The sequence below is a fragment of the Cebus imitator genome, unplaced genomic scaffold (genome assembly GCF_001604975.1).
Source record: "Cebus imitator isolate Cc_AM_T3 unplaced genomic scaffold, Cebus_imitator-1.0 Scaffold98, whole genome shotgun sequence".
Lineage (NCBI taxonomy): Eukaryota > Metazoa > Chordata > Mammalia > Primates > Cebidae > Cebus > Cebus imitator.
In genome coordinates this window covers 1,958,517-1,965,662 of record NW_016107413.1, presented here as the reverse complement: position 1 = coordinate 1,965,662, position 7,146 = coordinate 1,958,517, and the positions used below count along the sequence as shown (strand labels likewise).

Sequence of the window (7,146 nt, the reverse complement as noted above, 5' to 3'; positions counted from 1 at the left end):
CCATGTTGCCCAGGCTGGTCTCGAACTCCCAATCTCAGGTGATCCACCTGCTTCGCCCTCCCAAAGTGCTGAGATTACAGGTGTGAGCCACCACACCTGGCCTACCTTCAATATTGATGTTTCCCACAGTTCTACAATTGGCATTCTTTTCCCACCTTATATACCTGTAGCTCTGAAATTTTAATGTAAATAAGAATTGACTGGGAAACTAAACATAGATTCCTAGGAATAACCCCAGAGAATCTTCAGTCGTTAGACCTAGTGTAAGGCCTAAAAATATGTGTTGTGAACAAGCCTACCAAGTGGACCATTCTCTGAGAAACATTGCTGTGCACATTTATCTCATGAAATCAGTGGCTTCAAAAACTACCTAAACAATAAAGGTTTTGTCTACAATCTGACTTTAATCAAGTATTCTGCTGTATTTCTAAAAGCCTATTTATTATTTCTCTCAATCTATGGATGATCACAGCTGGACTTATCATTTCTCCCACTGTGTTGATTAGTGGGCAGCAATATTCACCTAATTTTCCTAGCCAGAAACTTGAAAGTCATATTTTAGTCCTATGTCTCTATTTGGCCACAGTCCCATTATTTCTCTTACTAAATATCTTTCAGCCTCTCCTCACCCTCCCTAGCTCTTTCAGTTCCCACTACCACTGACTTAAGGCTCTCATTACTTTTCATAATTTAAGTGCCTAGTCTCCAGTTTTACCATTCTTCTTTCACCCAACTCATTTCTCATATTGCCATTATTGTGTTCTTTTAAAATGCAGACCTGAGCATGTCATTACCCTGCTGAAAACCCTTCACTGGCTTGCTACAGACGTAAAATCATCCCAAATTTTTAATAGACTTTATAACACATAAAGTTCTTTATCTGGACTGTCAGTCTTCCCATTTCTTTGCCTTTCCCACTCCAACTTATCCTTAGAAATCATTTCTTCTAGGAAACCTTTTCTGAGTGTGTCTTCCAGATTCTCAGTTGAGACCCATATAATGGGTCTATTCCCATTTTATCCCATGCATATATGTGTCGTACACTTACAACAGAGTATTATAATCTCTTTATTTGCTTTTTTCTTTTTTTTCTTTTTTTTTAAATTGCATTTTGGGTTTTGGGGTACATTTGAAGAACAGTCAAGATAGTTGCATAGGTACATACATGGCAGTGTGATTTGCTGCCTTCCTCCCCTTCACCTATATCTGGCATTTCTCCTCATGCTCTCTCTCCCTAACTCCCCACCCCCCTATTTCCCTCCCCTATTTCCCCCCAACAGACCCCAGTGTGTAGTGCTCCCCTCCCTGTGTCCCTGTGTTCTCATTGTTCAACACCCGCCTATGAGTGAGAACATGCGGTGTTTGATTTTCTGTTCTTGTGTCAGTTTGCTGAGAATGATGGTTTCCAGGTTCATCCATGTCCCTACAAAGGACACGAACTCATCATTTTTGATGGCTGCATAATATTCCATGGTGTATATGTGCCACATTTTCCCTGTCCAGTCTATCATCGATGGGCATTTGGGTTGTTTCCAGGTCTTTGCTATTGTAAACAGTGCTGCAGTGAACATTCGTGTGCACGTGTCCTTACAGTAGAACAATTTATAATCCTTTGGAGGTATAGCCAGTAATGGGATTGCTGGGTCAAATGGAATTTCTATTTCTAGGTCCTTAAGGAATCGCCACACTGTCTTCCACAATGGTTGAACTGATTTACACTTCCACCAACAGTGTAAAAGTGTTCCTATTTCTCCACATCCTCTCCAGCATCTGTTGTCTCTACATTTTTTAATGATCACCATTCTAACTGGTGTGAGATGGTATCTCAATGTAGTTTTGATTTGCATTTCTCTAATGACCAGTGATGATGAGCATTTTTTCATATTTGTTGGCCTCATCGATGTCTTCTTTTGTAAAGTATGTGTTCATATCCTTCGCCCACTTTTGAATGGGCTTGTTTGTTTGTTTCTTGTAAATCTGTTTTAGTTCTTTGTAAATTCTGGATATCAGCCCTTTGTCAGATGGGTAAACTGCAAAAATTTTTTCCCATTCTGTTAGTTGCTGATTCACCCTATTGACTGTTTCTTTTGCCGTGCAGAAGCTATAGAGTTTGATTAGGTCCCATTTGTCTATTTTGGCTTTTGTTGCCAGTGCCTTTGGTGTTTTGGTCATGAAGTCCTTGCCTACACCTATGTCCTGAATGGTTTTGCCTAGATTATCTTTTAGGATTTTTATGGTGTTAGGTCTTATGTTTAAGTCTTGAATCCCTGTGGAGTTAATTTTAGTGTAAGGTGTCAGGAAGGGGTCCAGTTTCTGCTTTCTGCACACTGCTAGCCAGTTTTCCCAACACCATTTATTAAACAGGGAATCCTTTCCCCATTGCTTGTTTTTGTCAGGTTTGTGAAAGATCAGATGGTAATAGATATGTTGTGTTGGCTCCGAGGCCTCTGTTCTGTTCCATTGGTCTATATCTCTGTTTTGGTACCAGTACCATGCTGTTTTGATTACTGTAGCCTTGTAGTATAGTTCGAAGTCCGGTAGTGTGATGCCTCCCGTTTTGTGCTTTTTGCTTAGAATTAACTTGGTTATGCGGGCTCTCTTTTGGTTCCATATGAAGTTTAAGGTGTTTTTTTCCAGTTCTGTGAAGAGGGTCATTGGTAGCTTGATGGGGATAGCGTTGAATCTGTAAATTACTTTGGGCACTATGGCCATTTTCACAATATGGATTCTTTCTAACCATGAACATGGAATGTTTCTCCATCTGTTTGTGTCCTCTCTTATTTTGTTGAGCAGTGGCTTGTAATTCTCCTTGAAAAGGTCCTTTACGTTCCTTGTTAGTTGTATTCCTAGGTATTTTATTCTCTTTGGAGCAACTGTGAATGGCAGTTCGTTATTGATGTGGCTCTCTTTAAGTCTGTTATTGGTGTATAGGAATGCTTGTGATTTTTGCACGCTGATTTTTTATCCTGAGACTTTGCTGAAGTTGCTTATCAGTTTCAGGAGATTTTGGGCTGAGACGATGGGGTCTTCTAGATATGCAATCATGTCATCTGCAAATAGAGACAATTTGACTTCCTCCTTTCCTATTTGAATACCCTTTATTTCTTTTTCTTGCCCGATAGCTCTGGCTAGAACTTCCAGTACTACATTGAATATGAGTGGTGAGAGAGGGCATCCTTGTCTAGTGCCAGATTTCAAATGGAATGCTTCCAGTTTTTGCCCATTCAGTATGATATTGGCTGTTGGTTTGTCATAAATAGCTTTTATTATTTTGAGATATGTTCCGTCAATACCTAGTTTATTGAAGGTCTTTAGTGTAAAGGGCTGTTGAATTTTGTCAAAGCCCTTCTCTGCATCAATTGAGATAACCATGTGGTTTTTGTCTTTGGTTCCGTTTATGTGGTGCATAACGTTTATAGACTTGCGTATGTTGAACCAGCCTTGCATCCTGGGATGAAGCCTACTTCATCATGGTGGATAAGCTTTTGGATGTGCTGTTGCAATCGGCTTGCCAGTATTTTATTGAAGATTTTTGCATCTGTGTTCATCATGGATATTGGCCTGAAGTTTACTTTTCTTGTTGAGTCTCTGCCGGGTTTTGGTATCAGGATGACGTTGGTCTCATAAAATGATTTGGGAAGGATTCCCTCTTTTTGGATTATTTGGAATAGTTTCAGAAAGAATGGTACCAGCTCCTCTTTGTATGTCTGGTAGAATTCGGCTGTGAACCCATCTGGACCTGGGCTTTTTTTGGGTGGTAGGCTCTTAATTGCTGCCTCAACTTCAGACCTTGTTATTGGTCTATTCAGGGTTTCGACTTCTTCCTGGTTTAGGCTTGGGAGGAGGCAAGTATCCAGGAATTTATCCATTTCTTCCAGGTTTACTAGTTTATGTGCATAGAGTTGTTTGTAATAATCTCTGATGATGGTTTGAATTTCTGTGGAATCTGTGACGATATCCCCTTTATTGTTTTTTTATTGCATCTATTGGATTATTCTCTGTTTTCTTTTTTATTAATCTGGCCAGTGGTCAGTCTATTTTGTTAATCTTTTTGAAAAACCAGCTCCTGGATTTATTGGTTTTTTTGAAGGGTTTTTTGTGTCTCTATCTCCTTCAGTTCTGCTCTGGTCTTAGTTATTTCTTGTCTTCTGCTAGGTTTTGAGTTTTTTTGATCTTGCTCCTCTAGCCCTTTCAATTTTGATGATAGGCTGTCAATTTTAGATCTCTCCTTGCTTCTCATGTGGGCACTTATTGCTATATATTTTCCTCTAGAGACTGCTTTAAATGTGTCCTAGAGATTCTGGTATGTTGTGTCTTTGTTCTCGTTGGTTTCGAAGAACATCTTTATTTCTGCCTTCATTTCATTGTTTATCCAGTCAACATTCAAGAGCCAGTTGTTCAGTTTCCATGAAGCTGTACGGTTCTGAATTAGTTTCTGCGCTTTGAGTTCTAACTTGATTGCAGTGTGGTCTGAGAGACTGCTTGTTATGATTTCCATTATTTTGCATTTGCTGAGGAGTGATTTGCTTCCAATTGCATGGTCAATTTTAGAGTAGGTGTGATGTGGTGCTGAGAAGAATGTATATTTGTGGATTTGGGTTGGAGAGTTCTGTAAATGTCTATTAGGTTTGCTTGTTCCAGGTCTGAGTTCAAGTCCTGGATATCCTTGTTAATTTTCTGTCTTGTTGATCTTTCTAATATTGACAATGGGGTGTTAAAGTCTCCCACTATTATTGTGTGGGAGTCAGTCTCTTTGTAAGTCACTAAGAAGTTGTCTTATGTATCTGGGTGCTCCTGTATTGGGTGTGTATATATTTGGGATCGTTAGCTCTCCTTGTTGCATTGATCCTTTTACCATTATGTAATGTCCTTCTTTGTCTCTTTTGATCTTTGTTGTTTTAAAGTCTATTTTATCAGAGATGAGAATTGCAACTCCTGCTTTTTTTTTGCCCTCCATTTGCTTGGTAAATCTTCCTCCATCCCTTTATTTTGAGTCTTTGTGTATCCTTGCATGTGAGTTGGGTTTCCTGGATACAGCACACCGATGGCTTTTGGCTTTTTATTTATTTGCCAGTCTGTGTCTTTTGATTGGGGCATTTAGTCCATTTACATTTAGGGTTAATATTGTTATGTGTGAATTTGATACTGCCATTTTGATGCTAGTTGGCTGTTTTGCCTGTTAGTTGATGCAGATTCTTGATTGTGTTGATGCTCTTTGCCATTTAGTATGTTTTTGGAGTGGCTGATACTGGTTATTCCTTTACATGTGTAGGGCCTCTTTCAGGAGCTCTTGTAAAGCAGGCCTGGTGGTGATGAAATCTCTGAGTCTTGCTTATTTGCAAAGGATTTCATTTTCCCTTCACTTATGAAGCTTAGTTTGGCTGGATAGGAGATTCTGGGTTGAAAGTTCTTTTCTTTAGGAATGTTGAATATTGTGCCCCACTCTCTTCTGGCTTGTAGGGTTTCTGCTGAGAGATCTGCTGTGAGTCTGATGGGCTTCCCTTTGTGAGCAACCTGACCTTTCTCTCTGGCTACCCTTAGCATTTTCTCCATTTCCACCCTGGTGAATCTGATGATTATGTGCCTTGGGGTTGCTCTTCTTGAGGAATGTCTTTGTGGTGTTCTTTGTATTTCCTTGACTTGAATATTGGCCTGCCTTGCTAGGTTGGGGAAGTTTTGCTGGATAATATCCTGAAGAGTATTTTCCAGCTTGGATTCATTCTCTTCATCACATTCAGGTACACCTATCAAACGTAGATTAGGTCTTTTCACATAGTCCCACATTTCTTGGAGACTTTGTTCATTCCTTTTTACCCTTTTTTCTCTATTCTTTCCTTCTTGTTTTATTTCATTGAGTTGTTCTTCTATCTTTGTTATCCTTTCTTCTGCTTGGTCAATTCGGCTGTTGAAACTTGAGCATGCTTCGCAAAATTCTCGTGTTGTGTTTTTCAGCTCCATCAATTCACTTATATTCCTCTCTAAATTGTCCATTGTCATTAGCATGTCGTCAAATCTTATTTCAGAGTTCTTAGTTTATTTGCATTGGGTTAGAACACGTTCTTTTAGCTCACAGAGGTTTCTTATTACCCACCTTCTGAAGTCTGATTCTGTCATTTCATCACACTCCTTCTCCATCCAGCCTTGTTCCCTTGCTGGTGAGGAGTTGTGATCCCTTGTAGGAGGAGAGGTGTTCTGGTTTCGGGTGTTTTCATTCTTTTTGTGCTGGTTTCTTCCCATCTTTGTGGATTTATCCACCTGTCATCTTTGTAGTTGCTGGCTTTCAGATTGGGTCTCTGAGTGGACGTTCTGTTTGTTGACGATGAGGTTATTTCTGTTTCTTGGTTTTCCTTCTGACAGTCTGGCCCCTCTGCTGTAGGACTGCTGAGGTCCACTCCAGGCCCTGCTTGCCTGGGGATAACCTGCAGCAGCTGCAGAACAGTAAGGGTTGCTACCAGTTTCTTCTTCTGCTATCTTTGTCCCAGAATGATACCCGCCAAATGTCAGTCTTTTCTCTCCTTTATGAGGTGACTCTTTGGCCATACGGAGGTCGGGGAGCTGCTTGAGGAGACAGTTTGTCCTTTATTGGAGCTCAAGTGCTGAGCAGTAAGCTCCGTCATTCATTCAGAGTTGCTGGGCAGGTACGTTTAGGTCTGCTGCAGCAGAACTCATAAACTCCTTTTTTTTCCCCAGATGCTCTGTCCCAGGGAGTTAGGGCTGTATTTATGAGTTTCCGTTGTGCTGCTGCCTTTTTTTTTTCTTTCAGGGCTGTCCTGCCCAGCGAAGAGGCAGCCTAGTCACTGCCTGCCTGCAGAGGCTTTGCTGAGCTGCTGTGGACTCTGCCCAGCTTCTGTGTGATCTTCCCTGCAGTCCTGTTTATATGGGTGTAGTTAGAACTGCCTTTGCAATGGTGGTTCACCTCTGTAATGGCGGACTCTCTCTGTAATGGCAGGTTGCTTGGCGACGGTGGGCTGCCTCAGTGATTGCGGACTACCTCTATAGTGGTGTCTTGGTAATGGCGGACACCCCTCCCCCACGGAGCTGGACCGTCCCGGGTTCAGCTGTGCTTGCTGTGAAACTCTCAACCCAGAGGGTTTTCAATTGCTGTTTTGTGTTTTTTTGTGGGTTTTTTTTTTTTTTTTTTTTTTT

At 40.8% G+C, this 7,146-nt stretch overlaps 1 protein-coding gene across 1 annotated transcript in view; it reads left to right on the top strand.

Moving 5' to 3' along the window:
* ANKIB1 (ankyrin repeat and IBR domain containing 1) overlaps positions 1–7,146 on the top strand; it is a 171,239-nt gene that overhangs the window by 91,758 nt on the left and 72,335 nt on the right. The window lies entirely within an intron of this gene.